This window comes from Macaca nemestrina (genome assembly GCF_043159975.1).
Source record: "Macaca nemestrina isolate mMacNem1 chromosome 10 unlocalized genomic scaffold, mMacNem.hap1 SUPER_10_unloc_1, whole genome shotgun sequence".
Classification (NCBI taxonomy): Eukaryota; Metazoa; Chordata; class Mammalia; order Primates; family Cercopithecidae; genus Macaca; species Macaca nemestrina.
Window position 1 is genome coordinate 211,478 of NW_027257570.1, and position 24,127 is coordinate 235,604.

General features: G+C 47.1%; 1 pseudogene; it reads left to right on the forward strand.

Moving 5' to 3' along the window:
• The first annotated feature begins 948 nt into the window (after positions 1-948).
• Positions 949-24,127, forward strand: part of LOC139361121 (SH3 domain and tetratricopeptide repeat-containing protein 1-like) — a 54,751-nt pseudogene continuing 31,572 nt past the window's right edge.

Genomic DNA, 24,127 nt, shown 5'->3' on the forward strand with positions numbered 1-24,127 from the left:
CAGGCGCGAGTAACCGTGCCCGGCCCTATTTCACTCCTAACGCCCACCATACGTGCTTCCAAATGTTTGCTGAATGACAAGGTGAACGAGTGAATGGGACTAGGTGACTTTGGGCAGCAGGCAATCCTATTCCTTGGACCTCAGTTTCCCTTTTTGTAAAGCAAGCCTGTATCTCGCTCTCTGCCCTAAAAGCCTGAGTTCTGGGCTTGAGATGAGCGGGTCCCGTAGAGCAGACTTCAAGTGGACGTTGAGCTGGGTCTTCTAGAAGGCCAGAATCCGGCCAGCTCTAGGGTCCGGTCCTCCCGAGGGACCCCGCACGCCCAGTCCCAGCGCCGCCCCCTCCCAACTTCCCTTTGTTCCCCAGGCCCCGCCCTCTCCGCGCAGCTCGCTCCCCATTGGCCGGGGGGCGGGCCCTGGGCGCCCGGCTCCACTGGGGGCGGGGCGGCGGTCGGGGCCGTGTGGCCTGCGCTGTGAGTGTGTGTCCCCGCGGCAGCCCAGCGCCAGCTGCAGCTCAGTGATCCCAGCCGGATCCTGAGCGGGGAACACGGGCTGAAGCGGAGGCTGCGGCCCCGCCCCGGGGCTTCATTGTTGAGGCTGCCGCGGCTCTGTCGGCTGCTCAGCTGCCCTCCAGTCGGCCCAGGCGCCGCGGCTAGGAGCGAGCGCTGCGAGGCGGCGGCCTGAGGTGAGACGGCGCGACCGGCGACCGGGTCTCCGGACCGGGCGGGGGTCTCTGCCCCAGGCGTGGCTGCTTCGAGCTGGGCTCCTTAGGGTCCGGGGTCGGGATCCGGGGTCCGTGCGCCTGGGCTTTGTCTCGGCCTCTGGTGCCACCGGGGGCTTCGCGCCTCCTGCGACACCGCGTGGGCCCGCGCGGTGGTCCCGGTCGCCCTGCGGGTGGGGGCCGGTCCCCACTGCTCCCCGGCTCCCCGCGTCTGCCGCGGAGGGGACTGCATGGACCCGGGCGCTGACTTCTGCCCGGTACCCCCGCGGCGTGGCTGGTCCCCGTGTGCGGCAGAGGGCGTCCTGCGAGGACCCACTCGTGGGACGGGTCCGGGTCACCGCGAGTGGGACACTCCGTCGCCCTCCCCGCCCTCCCTCGCAGCGAGACTGCTTGGCTATCACCGAAGGGACTGCGAGGACCCTCGAACGAGGGAGTCCGTGACTCTGGGTGGGGGCTCTTTCTCGGCCCGCATGACGGCTTCCTGAGTGTTTTGTCACCTATATAGGTGGCTGCGTGGACCCGCGCGCGTGGGTCCTGGCCGCCCTGCTAGTGGGGCTGTGCGCCGCCCCGTGGCTCGTCTGGGTCGACCCCACCTGGGACGCGGGTGTAGTGGTTGTCTGTGCCCTGGGGGCGCTGTTGGTCGGGGCGCACTGCCCCCAACCCGTGATTTATCCTCTCACTTGCCGGGCGGGAGGAAGCGAGAGGCGCGCGCCTGAAGCTGTCGCGCAGCGGCCGCACAGACCTCTGCCCTGGCTGGCGCGTCCGGGGGGCGGGGGGCGAGGGGCTGTCACCGCGTCCCACCGCCGCGCTTCCAGCTCTGGCCCCGGGCTGAGCTCTGATTGGAGGAAGCAGGGCCCTTCTGCCTGGCGCTTCTTGATTTCTTCCGTTAGTAATGGGAAGAAAAAAAAATCTGGAAAGCCAGATTAAACTTTGTAGCTCTCAGCGCCTGGAGAGTGGAAGAAACTCTCCCAAAAATTTGGCGGGCCGGAAAATGCGTTTCAAGCAGGAGCATCCACACGCAGGGAATGAGGCCAAGGCAGTTACAGCTAGAGGTCAGATTTATGAGGAGAGAGCCAGGGTGAGGTCCATGGGTGGGGAGACTCCGACCTCAGCTTGATGGGAAGACCTGATGCTGCCCCTCAGACGCTGTATTTCTCAGCCACCAAAGAAAGTGGAATCACTCCTTAGTGAATGCTTTCATCAAACTTTTGAAAAACCTGTAATGTCCCAGGAAGCAAAATCAAACTAGACAGTTTCCCCCTTTTAAGAGTGTTAAAAGTCCCGGAGACAAACAGCAGAAGGTTCAAGGAGTCCAAATACTCAACCTGAAGTTCTTTCTGAACAAGAGATGGTGTATAAATAACAGGCATACAAGAGAAAACTGAACTAATCACCGCAGCTGTGGCTCCTAGCCCTGTAGCGTGTCATGCAGACCCTTTTGCCTTCTCTGCCCTCCACTGTCCCAGACCCCAACACTACGCGCACCTCCAGTCATCAGCTCCTGCGGACCCATTGCTATGAACTCTGTTTCGGTGGCTCCCTTCTCTCTGAAGTTTTGCTTGTTCTCCTGAAGTCCTGGTCTTTAAGAGCTTATGATCTGCAGGGACAGATTGGCTTTGGGTAGTACATAGTTAACTGTAGCACAGCTTGAAAAATGCTCTGATAGAGGTGGGCAGGCAGTTTGTACATGCGGGTAAATGCGAGGTCCTTTTTCAATACCATGAATCCAAGTATTCATGCTATTTTAAATCTGCAATTCTTTGACTCTCCAGAGGGCTTTTAGATTAATTTTTTTTTCTATTAGTTCCTAGTGTTTGTTGCATAGTTCGGAGTACTTGATTAAAACTTACCAGGTCTGCCGGGCGCTGTGGCTCACGCCTGTAATCCCAGGACTTTGGGAGGTCTAGGCAGGCGGATCACTTGAGGTCAGGAGCCCGAGACCAACCTGGCCAACATGATGAAACCCTGTCTCTACTAAAAATACAAAAATTACTTGGGCGTGGTGGTGGGCGCCTGTAATCGCAGCTACTCAGGAGGCTGAGGCAGGAAATAGCTTGAACCCAGGAGGCGGAGGTTGCAGTGAGTCGAAATGGCTCCACTGCACTCCAGCCTGGGCCATAGAGTGAGACTTCGTCGTCTCAAAACAAAAACAATGTACTGGGTCTACCTCCGGCTCTGGAATTTTCCTGGAAGGCCTTCTCTTCTGGGCTTCATTTTTCTTACTTTTGAGGATGGCAAACTACATAAGTTCCAAGAATCTTTGCCCTACACCTTTAATTCTTTCAAGCAAATATAGCAGAGAAAAATTCTCTTCCCGGCAATGGTGTAAGTAATGGAGGCCTTTGAAAATGTGGATTCTAAAATGGAAATTCTTTTTCTTCTTCCCCTTTTTTTCCTTTTAAACGAGTTTAGTTACATGAGTATATACTTTATCTTGGAGTTAAGGACAAGTATCTATGATGAAAGCTTAAGCAGCTTTTTGGCAATATCTTGCATATTCTTCACAATTGTGTTTTATGTGCAGCATCTTCACTATATCCAGTTGGTTTGTTTTTTTCTCATTAATGGAGTTGTTGAGCTCAGAACTTTTCAGGAGCAGTTTGTTGACCTTTTAAGTGTCATGTGAAATATGTTCTAATTTAACATTTTATTTGGTTGAGTAAAATGGGAATAAATGGAAATTTGAGAGTGCCTTGAGTAGATGTACTTGGCTTTGTGTAATGGTTTGAAGCATAGTTTAAAATTACCACTTGTGGCCGAGTGTGGTGGCTCACACCTGTAATCCCAACACTTTGGGAGGGCAAGGCAGGCAGATCACGAGGTTAGAAGATGGAGACCATCCTGGCTAACACGGTGAGACCCCATCTCCACTAAAAATACAAAAAACTTACTCTAGTTCTTTTGAGCAGAGGATTTGGTTTCGATATGTGGCCCTATTAAAGCTTTTGTTAAGTCCAAATACTTTCTGAACTTCAGATCCCTTACCTATAAAATGGAGTTAGTTGTTAATAATATCTATTCTGCCTAACTCAGGAGATTGTTTTGAGGATCAAATGAAATCATGAATGTAATGGAATTTTGTAAATTTTAAATGAAATATTGTATTACCTAAGATTAAAACAAAACAAAACAAAACAAAACAAAAACACTGTATTTAAGAATGGAATGAATCTGGGTTTTCCTTTGAAATCCCAAGTGTTTAATGTACAGAGAAGTTTTAATGTGTCTGTTGGGGAGCTTCATTAGGATTGTTTTCTATCTTTAATTGGCCAGTATTGTTTTATATTTTAGCATTTTTGGGGAACATCAAAATTTGTGTTTCAGGTATCATTAATATTTTACAAAGTTATTGAATGTGCATGATTTAGTCTTTAACAATCTCTTCAATTATTTACATTCCCACGTAAAAAATGAAGTAATGAACGTCCATGTAAATAACATTCCCATGCTTTAATGAAGCATAATTTCTTGACATTGCAGTTTCTAAGTGCCCTGTCTTGAGGTTGGGAAAGCTGAAGGGCAGTCAGAGGTCAAGGTCAGCAAAGCATCACCTTTGACATTTGAAATCCAGCAGCAGGTATCACAGTGAACCCCATTCCAGCATCCAGGAAGTTTCTCTGCACTGTCTGTCCTCCAGCCACCTCAGAATCTGTGTCTGCAGTGTTGGTCCTGCTTTCCTCTCTCCTCTGCCTTTTCTTTCTCTTCACCTACTTCTACCGAGTGCCTCTGATGTCCCAGACAGTGGCAGTGGGAGTACAAAGGCTAATAAACCCGGCCCTGGTCCTCAGAGAATTGATGTTTTCTGTGCAGATATTAAGTGACACTGTCATACATAGTGTTGACAAACATTGATACAGATTTCCTGTGAAGTGCAGAAGCACCATCCTAGAAGCAGAGATGCAGAGGCAGCACTGGTGACTCACACATGGAGAGCTGGAGTTCTTGTTCTAGTGGGATCAACTGACCTGGACATCATTTCAGTGCAACGGAGTGAGTGCTGGGATGGGCTCCCTCGGGGCATCTGGGGCTGGGTTTGTCTGGTGTTTAGTCTCCTGCATGGTACTTAGAGTTTATCAGTAAGATGAGCATTGGGAGGTTTCTAAGTGAAAGGAAAGGCAATCACTGACCTGAAACCTAAAATCTGTAGGTGTTCTGGGCCATTTATAATTCACTGAATCTGTTTTGTCAGAACAAGTCTATCATCTATTGTTTTGGATGGAGTGTGGCCAGCCTTGCCTTGCGATGTAAGGAAATCAGGAAACGCTTGTCAGGTGTCAACACCGTGCCAGACACACTTCTAGGGGTTTCCACGTAAATCACTGTATTCATTTCTGTTGCTGCTTTACCACATTTCCACAAATTTGGTGGCTTAAAAGAATCGAAATTGTATCATCTCACAGTTCTGTGGGGCAGAAGTCTGACGTGGGTGTCACTGGGCAAAAATCACCACGTGGGCTGGGCTGCATTCCTCACTATAGAACTGTTTCCAAGTGCTTTTGGCCAAATATAGTTCCTTGTGGTTGCAGGACTGAGGTGTCTGTTCCCTTGCTGGCCATCTGTTGGGAGCTGCCCTCAGCTCCTGAGGCCTCTATCTGGTCTTTGCATGTGGTCCCATCAGCTCAGGACTAGCTAGGCCAGGGACCTGGTCAGGCTCTCCAGTTCCCGTGTGTGCATTTCTCTTCTTCCACTCGGAGAAAGTTCTATGCCCTATTTAAAAAATTTTTTTTGAGATGGAGTCTTGCACTGTTGCCCAGGCTGAAGTGCGGTGGCATGATCTCAGCTCACTGCAACTTCTACCTCCCGGGTTTAAGTGATTCTCCTGCTTCAGTCTCCTGAGTAGCTGGGACTACAGGTGCCCGCCATGACGCCCGACTACTTTTTATATTTTTAGTAGAGATGGGGTTTCACCATTTTAGCCAGGATGGTCTCCATCTCTTGATCTCGTGATCCACCCGCCTTAGTCTCCCAAAGTGTGGAGATTACAGGCGTGAGCCACCGTGCCTGGCCAGTTCTATGCTCTTAGAGGCTCATGGGATTAGATTGGACCTCCCTGGATAGCCCAGGATACTCCTCCTAAGGCCTGTGGCAAAGCTCTTTTGCTGTGTGACATAGTCGCAGGTCTAGGGGGTTGGAATCTCCCACCACAGTTACCGATCCACTTACTACAGCAGCCTGGGAGGTGCTTTTCATTGCCTCTGGTTAAGAGATACCAATTTTTTTTTTTTTTTTTTTTTTTTTTTTTTTTTTTTTTGCAAATTGGCAGGAACGTGAAGATCCCTCTTTTTTTTTTCTGAGACGGAGTCTCATTCTCTTGCCCGAGCTGGAGTGCAGTGGCACGATCTTGGCTCACCACAACTTCCACCTCCCGGGTTCAAGCAGTTCTCCTGCCTCAGTCTCCTGAGTAGCTGGGACTACAGGCACGAGCCACCAAGCTCGGCTAATTTTTGTATTTTTAGTAGAGACGGGGTTTCACTTGGTTGGCCAAGCTGGTCACAAACTCCTTACCTCATGATCCGCCCACTTTGGCCTCCCAAAGTGCTGGGATTACAGGCGTGAGCCACCGCACCCAGCCAGGAAGATCCTTCTTAAATGAAAAACCATTCCTCTGACTTGATGTGAGGCTGTTGGTGAGATTCATAGCAGTGGAGAGAGGTCCATCAGAAACGGAGCTAAACTTTGTGTTTTGGAGTATTTTGATGGCCTGCTCTGATTATGTAAGTTTTGCTAAGAAGTCATTAGAGTAATTCCTCTACTGGAAGAAACACCCATATGGGGAATTTGGGACCTTGCCTTTTCAAGTTTTACACAAAGGACTCTTCATGGGCGAAAAGTACACGATTCCAGGTCCATTTCTAGAATGCAAACAGCTGCATCAACCCAACAGCGATTCACATTCTTGAGTTTGAGAGAATCTGATTGTTTCAAGGCTGAAGCCAAAAGCCCAATAAACAATGTTTGTACCTTTATTCATAGTTAGGAATTAGGTGCATCCCGAGGTCAAGAAAACAACTGATGGTCACCAAGTAGTTTAAAACCAAGCAGGACCTCATTTTATCATGTGGGTGTTTTTGATTTTTTTAACTAAGTTTTTATTTTCCTATGCAATAAATGACAAGCTCTGACTTGAAATACATTTCCTTTAATAAACCAGAATCTAGGGCCAGGCGCGGTGGCTCACGCCTGTAATCCCAGACTTTGGTAGGCCAAGGAGGGCAGATCACGAGGTCAGGAGATTGAGACCATCCTGGCTATGGTGAAACCCTGCCTCTACTAAAAATACAAAAAATTAGCCGGGCGAGGTGGCAGGCGCCTGTAGTCCCAGCTACTCGGGAGGCTGAGGGAGGAGAATGCATGGGAGGCGGAGCTTGCAGTGAGTTGAGATCAGGCCTCTGCACTCCAGCTTGGACGACAGAGTGAGACTCTATCTCAAAAAAAAAGAAAAACAACAAAGAAAAGGAAAAAAAAAAAAAAGAGAAACTAGAATCTATAATCCTAAGGTTTTTAACCTGGCTTTCAGAAATTTATGAAGTCCCCAAAATCCTGTGCAACAATTTTGTGTATATGCATCCATGTGTGTTTATGGGGAGACTATTTATAGCTCTCCATACATTTTCAAAGTGGTTGGATTCCAAAAAATTTTAGATACACCACTTGGGCCTGGTGTGGTGGCTCACATCTGTAATCCCAGCACTTAGGGAGGCTGAGGCAGTAGGATCCACTGAGGTCAGGAGTTTAAGACCAGCAACATAGCGAGACTTCCACCTCTACCAAAAAAAAAAAAGTGCTGGGCGTGGTGGTACACACTTGTGGTTCTAGCTGCTCAGGAAGTTGATCACCTGATCCCAATAATTTGAGGCTGTAGTAAGTTAGAATTGCACCACGGCACTCCAGCCTGGGCAACAGAGCAAGGCCCTCTCTCAAACAAAAACAAAAAACCATATCACTTAATATACTATTGTTGTTGGTCAAGTATCAGATTTTGTTTAAACATTAAATTCTCTTTTTTTTTTTTTTTTTTTTTTTTTTTTTTTTTTTTTTGAGACGGAGTCTCGCTCTGTCACCCAGGCTGGAGTGCAGTGGCGTGGTCTCAGCTCATTGCAAGCTCTGCCTCCCAGGTTCACACCATTCACCTGCCTCAGCCTCCTGAGTAGCTGGGACTACAGGCGCCCGCCACCACGTCCGGCTAATATTTGGTATTTTTAGTAGAGACGAGGTTTCACCGTGTTAGCCAGGATGGTCTCCATCTCCTGACTTCGTGATCCGCCCACCTTGGCTTCCCAAAGTGCTGGGATTACAGGTAAATACTCATTTTTAGCAAAGGTGTACAGGCATACAGCTCTAAGAATCAGAAATTAACAAGGCTTAGAACAAAACCCAGCAATCCCCTACCTTACCCTTCTTCACCCTGATCCCTGCTCCTTGGAGGTTACTATGTTTATGTTTTAGCTGGTGCTTCTAGATTGTGTGAAAGACAGGGAGATGTCCTACTGTGGAAGACAAGGATTCAGGTTGCTTACCCTCCCCACTGCTCCTGTTGCCCAGGTTTTTTTTTTTTTTTTTTTTTTGAGGCGGAGTCTCGCTCTGTCTCCCAGGCTGGAGTGCAGTGGCCGGATCTCAGCTCACTGCAAGCTCTGCCTCCCGGGTTTACGCCATTCTCCTGCCTCAGCCTCCCAAGTAGCTGGGACTACAGGAGCCCGCCACGTCGCCCGGCTAGTTTTTTTGTATTTTTTAGTAGAGACGGGGTTTCACCGTGTTAGCCAGGATGGTCTCGATCTCCTAACCTCGTGATCTGCCCGTCTCGGCCTCCCAAAGTGCTGGGATTACAGGCTTGAGCCACCGCGCCCGGCGCCCACGTTTTTCTCCCCCATCCTCTCAGTATAATTATTGTGGTAGTGAGGCCAGGCATGGTGGCTTGTGACTTATCCCAGATTTTTGGGAGGCCGAGGCAGGAAGATCATTTGAGGCCAGGTGTTGAAGGCCAGCCTGGCCAACACAGTGAAACACCGTCTCTACTAAAAAATACAAAAATTAGTCAGTTGTAGTGTCGCACACCTGTAGTCCCAGCTACTCAGGAGGGTGAGGCACAAGAATTGCTTGAACCTGGGAGGTGGAGGTTGCAGTGAGCTGAGATTGCACCACTGTACTCCAACCTGGGCAACAGAGGTAGACTCTCTCAAAAAAAAAAGTTATTGTGATGTGGGCTACATAGTACAATAGTGTATGTATTTAGTATTCTTCCCGGTTTTTGGCCCAGAGCTTCTAAAACCCTTGTAATTTCCTGAGTGATAGGAACATCATTGGTTATAATATTTGGTCTTAGGTTTCAATACCTGACACAAGAGCTTCTAAGACTTTTGGAATCTCTGGGGTGTTAGGAGTGTCTTTTGTATGATGAGATGACAGGTGGCTTCGGGCCCCTGGACAGGTTCAGGATTAGGGCTGGTTGCCAGAAAGATGAGTCATGAGTAAAGAGTTGGACATATCAGCCCCACCCCTACCTCTGGGAGGGGAGACGAGACAGGCTGGAGATTGAGCTAGTCACGAGTAGCCAATGACTTAATCATGTCTATGTTATGAAAACTCCATAAAACCCTCTAAATATTGGGTTTGGAGAGCTTCTGGTTTGGTGAACTCATTTGGTGCTGGGGAGGTGGCACTTCCAGGGACAGCGGCACTTCCAGGGACGGCATGGGAGCCCCGACCTCTCTGCCCCGTGGTGTGCCGTGTGCGTCTCTTACATTTGGCTGTTCCTGTGTTCTCTTCTTTGTAATAAACCAGTAAGAGTAAGTAAGTGCCAAGCACTTTGTGTCTGTCACCTCTCTTAACTTTTTCAGCAACACTGTGTGGCAGATAATGTCCTCATTTTGCCAGTGACAAAATGAGATTGATGCATTGAGTAACTTGCTCAAGGTCACATAATAAGTGGAATTGAAGCTCTGACTCCAAAGCCTGTGCTTTTAACCAGCAAGCTGCATACGCGGCCTCTTTATTTGTTAGGAGTTTTGGTGTCTCTAGGGCCTGACACCAAGTTGACCGTTGTGGCCTAGAGCTGTTATAACGGAGCTTTTAGCGGCCCTGCTGAGAACAGAGCCAGCACCTCCGGATTGGCAGGGCAGGGGCTGTTCCTGCTGGGAGCTGCAGGCCACTCCCTGTGGCCCTTGGGTGATCTTCCTCATCCACTCCCTCCCTCCTTCAGTAGTTCCTGAGTGCCGCCTCTGTGTGGAGGAGAAGGAGGCAGCCTTCCAGCCCAGGTGGGGCCTGCAGGTACACACAGGGAGAGGCAGCTGTGCACTGAGCTGGCTGTGGGCTGGGACAGTGTGGCTCCAGAGGTGACGATAGAATGCTCTGGGACTGCAGAGAGAACACATGCTTGTGAAAGGGAGGAAGGGGGCGGGTATCGCAGAGGAGATGTACTTGAGTTGGACTTTGAGGGAGGAGTTGGATTTCCAAAGTGGAACCGAGCAGCTGAGGCTTTCTCAGCAGCTGAAGATTACAGCCAGCCAGCCTCAAATGCTCAGCTTTTCCTGAATTCTCTTTTTTACTATAGTGCAGTAAGTTTTCAACAGAGATAAAGCAGTCACCTCCATGTCATTCATGTTCTGCAAATCCTGTGTGTAGTTTTCGATGCTTAGCAGATGGGGGCAGCCTGGGCCATAAGAGAAGAGCTTGTGTGTCCTCCTGTTTGGACATCAGTCAGGTGTGGCACAGGGCAGTGATCACTGCCTGCCCCTGAGGAACTCAGTTGTACTTTTATGTGGAGAGGACAAAGAAAGCTGTTGTACAGGGGGCAGGAGACATTTCACCTGCAAAGCAAGGCACAAAATACGTAGTCTGTGCCCTGCATGAGAAACCTAGCAGAACTGTGTGCTGATTCCCACCCCTGCCTCCCCTCCTGAGAGCGAACCGTCCCTTGTACCATGGTGGAAGGCATTTCTGAAGCCTCTGCCATCGGAGTGATCTGTTACTTGCCCACTGAACCTTCGGGGCAGCAACCAGGTGGTGTGGCTGAAACACAGGCTTTGGCCAGACCTGGTTGGGCATGTTGGTTCTGCCACTGATTGTGAATTACAGAACCTTGGAGAAGTCATTGTCTTTCTCTGTGCCTCTCATGTAAGATGGGGAAGACTGTGGCCATTGCAGAAAAGCAGATAGGTGGAGCGAGTATGAAGTGCTTTGTGTGTGTGTGTCATACGGTGAATGAAATGGCACTGATTGACATTATTGATAGTAATAACAGGTTTAATTCAGGAATAAAACTGGTAAAGTAGGCCAAGTGCAGTGACTCAGGCCTGTAATCCCAGCACTTTGGGAGGCAGAGGCGGGTGGATCACGAGGCCAGGAGTTTGAGACCAGCCTGGCCAATATGGTGAAACCCCATCTTTACTAAAAATACAAAAATTAGCTGGGTGTGGTGGCACGCCTGTAGTCCCAGCTACTTGGGAGGCTGAAGCAGGAGAATTGTTTGAACCCGGGAGGCACAGGTTGCAGTGAGCTGAGATGGCATCACTGCACTCCAGCCTGGGCGACAGAGTGAAACTCCGTCTCAAAAAAAAAAAAAAAAAAAAAAACCTGGTAGAGTATTTGACCCAGCCTGGGTACGTGTGGTAGAACCGAATGAAAGCTTAGGAAAAGATGACTTGAGAACTAGCCCAGCAGAAGAATCAGGCGGGATGTGTTGTTACTGAGTAAGTGAAATTTGCACCTGCTTTCTCCCAGGCCTGGTTGAGTTGTGTACAACAGAGAGCTCAGGTGTTGGGGGCAGTTGACCGGTTGAAGAATGCATTGCTATTATGTGAGGAACATTGGGCTTTGAAAAAGCAGAACTGGATCCACGTTCTTGCCTGGTAACTCTAACTATCATCTAGTTTGTAAAGGGGAATGCAGTTCTCTGAAAAATTCTTGTGACAGTGGGGAAAGGATTGGGGCGTCTGCATTGGTGTGTGTAATATAGGTCAGATGAAAGAGCATTTAGGCTGGAGGGAGACTTTTCATCTCTCTAACTTTACTTTCACAGAACAATTCCATCATGATTTGAAGATTTTTGAGTCAAAACTACAGTGTTCTGCTATGTGTTTCGGGGCAAATTTATACATACAATTGGCTTAAATATTTCAGATGATACAAGAATATATGTGTGGGATAAAAAGCTGAAATTTGCATTCCCCCTTCTCTAGAAGTAACCATTGTGAATAGTTAAGTCTGTATTCCAACTATTTTGTATATTATAAATACACTGTGAATATATGAGTGTATATATACATATATGTTACACAAACACAGTTTTAGAGATGGAATATTGCTGTGTTGCCCATGCTAGTCTCAAACTCCTGAGCTCAAGTGACCCTCTGGCCTCAGCCTCCCAAAGTTTTGGAATTACAGGTGTGAGCCACCGCCCCTGGCCTGCATGAGTATATTTACTAATTGCTAAGTTACTCTGTTCAATACGTGTGTGTTGAATTCCTCCATGTGCCAAGCATTGTTCTGAATACCTTATATGCACGAATTCACTTAATTTTTAGAGCAGCTCTATTATTGTGGCCCTTTTACAGTGAGGAAACGGAACCACAGAGAGGCTGGGGACGTTGTCTAACATCACACAGCCAGTGCTGTTGGAATTGAGGTTTGAACCCAGACAGCTGGCTTCAGATCTCTTAGCTGTTATCATAGATGCACACCCAAACCTTAGGGCCGCCTCCCAAGCCTTGCCTCCGATACGGGCTCGCCTGAGCTCTGTGAGAGCTGTGTATGTGAGGTTTCTTTCCTCTTTAAGAACACAAGCCTTGGAATTGTCCCAGACCCTGGTAGGACCTCTTGAGGACCAAAAACGGGGATTCTTCAAGCCTGCCCCAAGGCCAGATCTCTGATGTAGCTACTTGGAAGGTAGACGTGGAAGAGAGTAATTTTGCCAGAACAAAAAGTTAGGATGGTTGGACTGACTCGGCCAGACTCAGTGGCTCATGCCTGTAATCCCAGCACTTTGGGAGGCCGAGGCAGGTGGATCACCTGAGGTCGGGAGTTCGAGAGCAGCCTGGCCAACCAGTTGAAACTCTGTCTCTACTAAAAATATAAAAATTAGCTGGGTGTGGTGGCGGGCGCCTGTAATCCCAGGTACTTGGGAGGCCAAGGCAGGAGAATTGCTTGAACCCAGGAGGCAGAGGTGGCAGTGAGCTAAGATTGCGCCACTGTACTACTCCAGCTTGGATGACAGAGGGAGACTCCGTCTCAAAAAAAAAAAAAAAAAAAAAAAAAGGAAGGGGAAGGGGAATGGCTGGGCTGACTCATCCTAGGGAAGAGGCCCTACAGCAGCCGTACAACCTTGGCCACTTGGGTGGAAAAGAAGGAAGGAAGAGCTTCACCCAGGGCGGTGACCTGGACTGCAGAAACCACACTCAGCAGTCCACATGCTGGAGCCTGGCCACCCCATGTGCTTCTCTTCTCCTTGGGTAGAGGGTGTGGGGAGCTTTCTACCCTGGAGGCTGAGCAGCACAGCTTCTAACCAGGGTAGGCGTTTGTCTGTCCCTGGGAATACAGACAGCATTCTCTTAATCGGCCCAAATCCTCCTGAACGGCTTTTTGTACGGTGGGGCGGGGCGGGCCAGAGGGTCATTTTGACTCATAGGTACCTTTTCCACTTTCACTGCTGATAACTGTGTTACAGATTAAAGTTTTGTTTTTGATACTGAAGAGGGCTTAAGAGAGTGAGCTATTATGGCACATCTAAGTCTGCTAAAATAGAACCGCAGGGTAGTGTAGGAAAATCTCCTCTAAATTATGGATCATATATGGTGAACGTTAGAAGCCATGTGTATCTAAGTTGAAAAATCAAAACATGTCTTGTATTTGGGCGACCCCGGTAAGTCTGGATGCCACTGTGCCTTGTGTGAACACAGGATGCTGAGGTGTAGGGGTCAACAGGCTTTTTCTGGACGTCTTGCGCTTCTCCCTTGTGGTAAAGTGGGGCAGCAGTAGGAGCGCACAGCTGTTAGGTCCCTGATATTTATCAGCTGTTTTACATGTGGGATTCCATTTAATGCAATCTTGGAGGTAAAATTATTTTATTGAAGATGAAGATAGAGGCTTAGAGAAGTTAAGAAGATTATTCAATGTCACGTCATTTTTTTTTTTTTTTTTTTTTTTTTTTTTTTTTTTTTTGAGAGAGTTTTGCTCTTCTTACCCAGGCTGGAGTGCAATGGTGCAATCTCAGCTCACCACAACCTCTGCTTCCCAGGTTCAAGTGATTCTCCTGCCTCAGCCTCCCGAGTAGCTGGGATGACAGGCATGCGCCACCACACCAGGCTGATTTTGTATTTTTAGCAGGGACGGAGTTTTTCCATGTTGGTTAGGATGGTCTTGAACTCCCAACCTCGGGTGATCCGCCTGACTCAGCCTCCCAAAGTGCTGGGATTACAGGTGTGAGTCACCATGCCTGGCCAAGGCCATGTAATCTATTAAATGGAAAGATGAAGTACTTGCTGAACTTAGAAGTTTGACTTCAAGGCCCTTGATCTTCCCATAACACGTGGTTCCTTCCCTGGTTGGTGGGGAGTGACTGAAGAACTCAAGGAAGCTGTGTTTTGTGGAAAGAGGACCTGAGGGGTGTATGGTCTTTCCAGGCTTGGAATCTGCCATAGCTTGGCCATATAGAGAGAAGCCCCTCATTTAAGACTTACTCTTTGGGGGAAAAAAAAGAAGGCCGCCCACATGAGACAGGCAGAGGCGACTTTCTCAGAGCTGCTGTGGTAAGGGAGTCGGCACCGTCACTTGCGTGTGGCAGAGACTGACATGCAAGTGAGTGGCAGATGAGGAGCGGGGAAGCTTCAAGATGGAAAAGAACGGCTCCCAGTGGCGGCTGTTGTGGGGGCTGGACGTGGCTGTGCAGAAGCGGGGTGTCCTATGTGATTGGTTAGGGGCGTATTTGGCTTTCTCTGAATGATCCTACCTGGGAAACAGGGGCCAAAATTAGGGTGGCTGTTAGTTTTGAGTCAAGTCCTGGCCACGTGGGACAGAGTTGTGGTTTAGTTTCTGGGTTGTGGAGAGAGAGCAGTCTGGCTTCCTGTCTGATGTGCTAGCCTGGCTGGCCTCCTGGCTGTTGACTGTAGATAGGGGATTGGTTTCCTGGGTGGGCAGCTGCAGGTTGTGGTCTGAGTTCTGTCTTTATACATATGATCAGGCATGGTCTGTTTGTATATTCAGTCCCTCATTTCTCTTGTCAGTAAAAATATCAAATGACGGATTGGATACATTGGGAACTTTTTAGATGTCTGTGTCCCCTGGAGGAAGTTTTCACGTTCACATTTAATCAGAATGACTATAAACAATTGGGCCATTTATCTTGAAGATTTAAAACAGGAAATCTTCAACAATAATACCTCGGCGCCACTGCCTCTCTGTCCATCGTTAGGGAATGTGTTTTTATCCACCGCCGGCTCATCGTCCACCAGTTTGTGGTTGACCCAGTTCTCTATACGTCTTGTCTTGTGTGCATCTCATTGTTTGCTAGTGTTAGCTTTCCCCCTCGTCAGTGTAGTTTATTTGTGTAGCCTCTGTTGGTAGGAAGTTATTTGTGGAGTTTGTGAATGGAAGGGACCTTGGAGGTCTGCTAGGTCAGCCCAGTGATTTTAGAGATAAATGGAAATACAGGGAAATGTTCCAGCTTTTTTGGTGGCAAAACCAGGAATAGAAAGTAATGTTCTTTGTGCCACAATGTCATTGAAAGACAGCTCAATGTGGGCCTAAAATGCAGAGTAACTAACTTCCATTTATCTCTGCTTCTGACTCTTGTTATCAGACATTTTAAATTGACCTTAATGTGTTAGCAGAATTATGAAAAATCCTGACTTGCTTACATATAAGGTACTTCTTTGCCTACTCAGTTGGTTGTTTTTTCAACAGGATTGAAAAGACCTTGCTATAAACTGAATGTTTATGTCTCCCCCAGATTCTTGTACTGGAGCCCCAACTGCCAGTGTGATGGTATTAGGGGATAGGACCTTCGGGAGGTGATTAGGGTTAGATGAGGTCATGAGCGTGGGCCCTGGTCTGACAGGATTAGTGTCCTTAGAAGAAGAGAAACCAGGCCAGGTATGGTGGCTCACACCTGTAATCCCAGCACTTTGGGAGGCCGAGGTGGGCAGATCACGAGGTCAGGAGATTGAGACCATCCTGAAACCCTGTTTCTACTAAAAATACAAAAATTAGTTTGGTGTGGTGGCACGTGCCTGTAATCCCAGCTACTCGGGAGGCTGAGGCAGGAGAGTTGCTTGAACCAGGGAGTCAGAGGTTGCAGTGAGCTGAGATTGTGCCACTGCACTCCAGCCTGGTGACAGAGCGAGACTCTGTCTCAAAAAAAAAAAGAAGAGGAGAAAGCAGAGAGCTCCCACTGCCCTGGTGTGAGGAAACAAGAAGAAAGGTGGCTGTCTGCAAGCCAGGAAGAGGTCCCTGTCCCAGAACTGAGTTGGCCGACACCTTGATCTTGGACAAATAAACTAATGTTTAAACCACACAGCCTATGGTGTTTTTTATGGTATTTGCCTATGGTATTATGGCCATCTGATTTGACTGATGCAGAGATGGTTCCAGAATAATGTAGTCTGTATTTAAGTTGGTGATGCCATGAAAATAAATGTGGTAGTTCATTCCTTTATATAAAGATAGCACTGTGAGCCCAGGGCCTTTGCTCATGTCTTAGTTGAGTCTTGTCTTCTTATAATAGCTTCCTAATTTCTCTTTTCCCCGTCTAATTTATATTATATATCTGGATTAAATCATATATGGTATGATTTTATACTTTATGTCTATACAAACTTTTAGTGATTTAATTTCATTTTATTTGATTTTTGAGACATGCCCTTGCTCTGTTGCTCAGGCTGGAATGCAGGTGCCATCACAACTCACTGTAACCCTAAATTCCTGGGGTCAAGTGATCCTCCCGCCTCAGCCTCCTGAGTAGCTGGGACTACAGGTTTGCTATCCTGCCTAGCTACTTTTTAAATTTTTTGTAAGGATAGAGTCTTGCTGTGTTGTCCAGAGTGGTTTCAAACTCCTGGCCTCAAGCAGTCCTCTCGCCTCAGCCTCTCAAAGCACTGGATTACAGGCATGAGCCGCCGCACCCGGCCCAGTGACTTTTTTGTTGTTATGATCGAGGACGGGTTCCCTGGCTTGGCATTCAAGGCTCATGATCTGGGCGTGATATGCAAGTTTGGGTTTCAGTGTTTCCATTCCCACCATCAGCCTTGCACTCCAGCTTGTTGCCTAAGCCCTGTTCTGAAGCCCAGCCTGAAAACTGCACTTAGAATTTATACCTTCTCATCTCTTCATCTTCTTCACCTGTGTTCTTATCTCCATCTGGGACATCTTCTTCACACTTCTGCCTCTTTAAATCTTCTCCCTCCTTCAAGACTTGAAATACTTCCTTTACATGATCCTCGCTCTGACATCCAAGCTAGAATTAATCTTGCTTCCTTTGAACTCTGATAGTGCTTAATGTTTTTCATCCTTTATACAGCAGTCCTGTGTGTTAGATATTATTATTCCCCCAGTTTTTCATAGTTACTTTGAAAATATTTACTGTAGTCATATAGTTTGAATATGTAATATGAGCGGCATTCAAAAGGTCCTGGAGAGTGAAAGGAAGTCCTACTCCCATCACCGCCCTGTGACCACTGTTGCCAGTTTTTGTTTGTTTGTTTGTTTTTCCAAGACAGAGTCTTGCTCTGTCACCAGGCTGGCATGATCTCAGCTCGCTGCAACCTCCACCTCCCGGGTTCAAGCGATTCTCCTGCCTCAACCTCCTGAGTAGCTGGGACTACAGGCGTGCACCACCACACCCAGATAATTTTTGTATTTTTAGTAGAGACGGGGTTTCATCATGTTGGTCAGGATGGTCTGGATATCTTGGCTTCATGATCCGCCTGCCTCAGCCTCTCAGTGCTGGGATTACACGCGTGAGCCACTGTGCCCAGCGTATGTGTCTTCTTTTTAAAAACATAGATGTTGGCATAAGATAAACACTGTTCTCCACCAGTTCCCCACTGGTAAGTATTTAGGTTGTTCCCAGCCATTTGGATTAATCAATGCTGAGTTGTACATAATTCTTGCATATTTACGTGAATATGTTCATAGGATGCTTTGCTAGAAATGGAATTGTGGGATCCAGGGTTCTGCGCATTTTAAATGTTGATGGGTGTTCCTGGATTCCCTTCCGTTAGGGCCATACCGTTATCTCACTGTCAACGTATAAGGGTGCCTACTTCTATTTCCTTGCCAACACTTTCTTCTGAGCTGTTTTGTTTAACATCACACACACACACAAATAGCCCCCTTGTTCCAAAAACATGGACATTTTACATTTCTAATTGAAGTGTGCACACACTGATGGAAGCTCTGTGTTGCAGTGATGTGTGCTGCTAGGATTGTGGCTCTGTTTCGAATTTGCTAGCCAGGCTACGACTTTCCAGTCAGGTATTTTTTGCTTTGTTCATGTTGTTGCTGCTGTTAGGCCGGGGTAACCTGTGTGAATTTCCCTCCACTGCCCAGCCAGATTTCCTTTCCGGTGGACGGGCTTAGTGTCTCATCCGGCAGCCCTGTTTCCGGGTGATCTGGACCGAGTGTCTCATCCGGCAGCCCTGTGTCCGGGTGACCTGGGCTGAGTGTCTCATCCAGCAGCCCTGTTTCCGGGTGATCTGGGCCCCATGTCTCATCCGGCAGCCCTGCTTCCGGGGATCTGGGCCGAGTGTCTCATCCGGCAGCCCTGTTTCCTAGTGATCTGGGCCGAGTGTCTCATCCGGCAGCCCTGTTTCCTGGTGATCTGGGCCGAGTGTCTCATCTGGCAGCCATGTTTCCTGGTGATGTGGGCCGAGTGTCTCATCTGGCAGCCGTGTTTCCTGGTGATCTGGGCCGAGTGTCTCATCCGGCAGCCCTGTTGCCTGGTGATCTGGGCCGAGCGGCTCCATGAGAAGTTGCACCCATCTTCTCCAGTAGTGCATCTTTTCACAGCAAGCAAAACATTTTCACCACGTTTCTAGCGGAACAGGCACTAGCTCTTTTCTGGGCATCAGGAGACCTGGCTTTGTTCTGGTTCAAGCAACAGCTGGTGAGTTACCACAGACAAGTCGCATCTGGCCCCTGGTCCTTTGCTTTATAAGTAGAATCACAGTCCGAGTGGGCATCACTGCCCTGGTCTCTGCGGTGCTGAGTGTTGTGGGGATGATGGTAAGTGTCAGGGTGCATTTCCACCACTAGGGGGCTACAGGCCAGCCGAAGACACAGGAGGAAAGCTAACAGCCCCGGGCAGGTACACAGAACCACAGGAGTTTGGAAGGGTGGTTCCAAGCTCCTTGGTGTGATTGATGTGATCACAATAGACATTTTATCTCTAAGTCTTGGGCCATTGGACCAAGAGAAGAGAGAGCTGGTGTTGAGTTGTAGTGAGAGGTGTGTGGTTCGTGTGCCTGCTGAGCCTGGCTTGGACTCCATTCCATTGAGTCCCATTCCATTTTACCTTCTGTTTCCACTTTTTTCATGCTCCTGCTTGTTTCTCCAGAAAAAAATGCAATAAATTCCTTTCAAAAACTTTACAAAAGCCATAGATGCTTATTGAAAATAGTTCAAATGATATGGAAGACAGAAAGAAAGTGTTTTTCTGTTGTGTGTTTGGATGAATGTGTCTTTGGGGTAGTCACTATTAACACTGGGTGTATTTCCTTCCAGAACTTTTCCAGTGTACCTACAAATGTATATGTACACTTTGTAAAAAACAAAATAGTACCTGATAAACATTGAGTCCCCCCCACTCCCACTCCGCAGTCTACGTGGACATCCTTTCATGGTGATACAATGAGACCTGATCGACTCCTTTTGTTCGCTGGAGTGCTAGGTAATAATAGCTACAGATAACTCACCTTCAGTGGACGTTTGCCGTGTGACAGGGTCTGTGTTCCAGGCAGGCTACATAAGTGGGTCTTAAGGCTTTTTACAACAATGCTATGGGTGAACACAGTAATTGTGAACATTTTGCAAATGATAGAATTGCAGTAGAGAGAAGCAAAGCTGCTTGCTTAAACTCATGGCACGATTCCCGAGAGAGAGAGAACACTTTTAAAACAATTGTTGTTGTAGTCAGGTGATTTACGATCATTTCAAGAAATAGTGCATTCAGTGAATACATTTCAGGGTCTGGTACAGCCTGAAATTGCACTGGACTAGAGGTAAAGGGAGCGGTCCATTGGCCCTGGGCCCGTAGTGAAAGGAGGGAGGTCCCGGGGAGAGGGGGCATGGAGAGGAGGTGTCTGAACAAGCCTTGCAACATCCATTTCTGCTGAGTCTGGTCCGAGGTCTGGTTCTTGACATACATACTTTTCAGAGATACTTGGTTTTGATTTTTGTCATGGCTCACCTGAGCAGCCATGGTTTCAAACTGCCTGGAGATGTGGTCTGGCAGGCCAGTGCTGTGCCCACCATTCCCGCTCCTGCAGGAGGGGAGTCATCCTGGACTAGAGGGCTTCGCCTGGAATCAGCTATCTCATAAGTGGTTTTGATGCTGGTTTCGCTAGGTCAGGAAATTTCCCATTTGGAAGGAAAACTGGTACTTGTTTTTGGGTTTTGCTGAGGAGCCACAGGGTTTAGAGCAGGGGCTAGAAGTTTGTTGAGACACCGGTGAGTGCACTCAAACATCTTCCATGAAACGTGGAAATAAAGACAGTGTTCCAGAGAGGTCCCTGGCTTTGGGATATAAATATTTCTGTAACAGAATGGCACTGGATGTCTGCTGTATTTTTTTCTCTGCTATTTTGGCAAGTTTTATTTGGGTGTGTATCTCCTGTACAGAAGGTATGACATCAGTTTTTGCCACCAAGTATTTACAGCCGTTGGTGCCTCCTATGTGGGTCACTTTTGTGCCGTGGTTTCTTTAGGGAAATTGCTACCCAAAGCACATTGCCCATTTCAAGGTGCTCATGGTTTCTGAACACCTGTGGCAGTGCCTTCCATGTGGCTGAAGCCAGCCGAGAAAGTACCCCTCCCCAGGAGGTGGGGACTGGTGATTACCTGAGTCAGGAGGCCGGGGATGAGCCCTGGACTAGAACTTGTGACTGGCTGCTTTTCCTTCCCCTCCTCTCCCTCCTACTTTTACACCACCCCCACTTTTAAAAAATTTCTTATTAAAAATGAAGCAATTATTTTGGTTTCCTTTATTCGCTATTCCTTGCTAATCGTATGTAGAGTGAGCCTGGGAAAGTGGAAAGGAAAGTTGTACTTGGCTTCAGATGATCCTAGCAGTCCCGCATTGAGGGGCTTCCGCCAGGCGGCATTGTCAAGTGGCGTTGTGGAGGTTCTCCTTTCAGTCCTCAGCGTTAACCAGCAGAGGCAGGTGGTACTTATTCCTGGTTAATATTGGGGAAGTTGAGCTCAAAGTGGCTAAGGGAACTTCCCAAAGTCACATAGGAAGTAGCAGAGTAGAACCAAACACAGATTGTCTCTGAATCAGACAGGTCATCCAATTCTAAAATGGGCTGTTAATTTTTGGAGGTCAAAAAGCTGAACAGACACAGATATTTCTTTCTTCTTCTTCTTCTTCTTCTTCTTCTTCTTCTTCTTCTTCTTCTTCTTCTTCTTCTTCTTCTTTCTTCTTTCTTCTTTCTTCTTTCTTCTTTCTTCTTCTTTCTTCTTCTTTCTTCTTTCTTCTTCTTTCTTCTTCTTTCTTCTTTCTTCTTCTTTCTTCTTTCTTCTTTCTTCTTTCTTCTTTCTTCTTTCTTCTTTCTTCTTTCTTCTTTCTTCTTCTTCTTCTTCTTCTTCTTCTTCTTCTTCCTTTTTTTTTTTTTTTTTTTTTTTTGAGCTAGGGTTTTGCTATGCTGCCTAGCCTGGTCTAGGCTCAAGCTGTCCTCCTACCTTAGCGTTCTGAGTGCTAGGCTTACAAGTTTGTGTGACCATACCCAACCGAACAGACATTTCTTGAAAGAAGACATACAAATGGCCAAAATATATGTGAAAAAAATGCTCAGTATCACTTATAATCAGAGAAATGCAAATCAAAACTGCAGTGAGGTATCATGTCACCTGTTAGGATGGGTATTATCAAAAAGACAAAAAATAACAAGTGCTGGCGAGGATATGGAGACAAGGGAGCTCTTACACACTGTAGGGGAGTGTAAGCTAGAGCAGCTGGCTGGGCGCGGGGCGCACGCTGATATCCCAGCACTTTGGTAGGCCGAGGCAGGCAGATCACCTGATGTCAGGAGTTTGAAACCAGCCTGGCCAACATGGTGAAACCCCGTCTCTACTAAAAACACAAAAATTATCTGGGCGCAGTGGATCACACCTGTAATCTCAGCACTGTTGGGTGGCTGAGGTGGGTGGATCACTTGAGGCCAGGAGTTCAAGACCAGCCTGGTCAATGTGGTGAAACCCCACCTCTACTAAAAAATACAAAAATTTGCCGGGTGCAGTGGCGGGCGCCCGTAATCCCAGCTACTCGGGAGGCTGAGGCATGAGAACCACTGGAACCCGGGGGGCGGATGCTACAGTGAGCAAGCCGAGATCGCACCACTGCACTCCAGCCTGGGTAACAAAGCGACACTTTGTCTCCAAAAAAAAAAGAATATATAGTTCCAGATAATTGGAGGAAGGTCATTGAACGTTACCAACACGAAGAAATGATAAATGTTTGAGATGGTGGATATGCTAATTACGCTGATCACATACATTACATGTATTATAACATCACTATGGGTACTCCATACATATGTACAGGACACAATTACATGTCAATTAAAAAAGAAAAAGCTGAACTTAGATTGGAATGGCTATGAAGTAGCTAGCTTTTTCATATTTTTGATATAGACCCTAGGCATTTATTTTAAGTAAACTACCCTTGGCTTCAGGAAATGTAGAGTATTTGAATTTTAGCCTTGCATTTTATAATACAGAGAAGTAAAACTGTAGGCTTGCTTTGGATACAGTCACAGGGGTTTGCAGTGATGACTTTTTTATGTAATAAGGGGGAAATGTACCTTAATTAATAGGCATACATGCTCATTTTTCTCCCTCGTACACATTTTTAGTTGTTGTCCAGGCATTGTGATACTTATGTAAACAGTATGTGATATCTTAGATAGGAATCAGAATTTTAAGGTAAGAATACTTAGACTTATATATTTTCAGACTTTCAAACTGGACATTTTACATGTCCATTATATAACAGTAATAAATTTTCAAAAAGACAATACCTGTCTTTAATATGGGTGATGCTCTAGCTTTTTTTTTTTTTTTTTTTTTTTTTTTTGAGACAGGGTCTCACTGTCTCCCAGGCTGGAGTGTAGTGGTGTGATCATGGCTCACTGCAGCCTCAGCCTCACGGGTTTGAGAGATCCTCCCACCTGAGCCTCCCAAGTAGCTGGGACCTCAGGTGTACAACACCATGCCCAGCTAATGTTTAAAATTTTTTGCAGAGACAGGGCCTTCCTCTGTTGCTCAGGCTGGTCTGGAATTCCTGGGTTCAAGTGATTCTCCTGTTTCATCCTCCCAAAGTGCTGTGATTACAGGCATGTGCCACTGCCTGGCCCCATATAAGTGGGATGATGACTTGAGCCTAGGAGTTCCACACCAGCCTGGGTAACATGGTACAAGACCCTGTCTCTACAAAAACTAAAAAAATTAACTGGGCATGGTGGCACCTGCCTATGGTCCCAGCTACTCCAGGAGGCTGAGGCAGGAGGATAACTTGAGCCCAGGAGTCCAGGCTGCAGTGAGCTCTGATCTTGTCATTGCATTCCAGCCTGGGTGACAGAGTGAAACCTTGTCTCTTAAAAAAAATTACTGGCTACCTGATTATTCATAGGAAAAAAACCTGAACTCTTATCTAAACCTTATACCTCGTACAAAAATTAACTCAAAATGGATCATGGACCAAAATGTAAAATGCAAAATAAACATGAAAAGAGGAGCTAGAGACTGGGAGAAACTATTTGCAAACCACATGTCTGATAAAGGACTCATATTTATAATTTATAAAGAACGATCAAAATTCAGCAGTGAAACCAAACCATCTACTTTGAAAATGAATAAAAGACCAGAAGAGACATTTCAGATAACATATAAGCACATGAAAAGATGTTCAACGCCATCAGCCATCAGAAAAATGCACACTAAAGCCAAGTCACTATACAAGTGTCAGAATGGCTAAAATAAAAAGTAGTAACAAGACCAATGCTGGTGAGGATGCGGGGAAACGGGATCACTTACAGTTGGCTGGTGGGAATGGAAGATGGTACAGCCATTCTGAAAAACAGTTTGACAGTTTCTTAAAAAATAAACGTGCAATTGCCGTAGGATGCAGCACTCACATTCATGGGCGGTTATCCCAGAGAAATGAAGACTTATGTTCACACAAAAGCCTCTATGTATCTGTTCATAGCA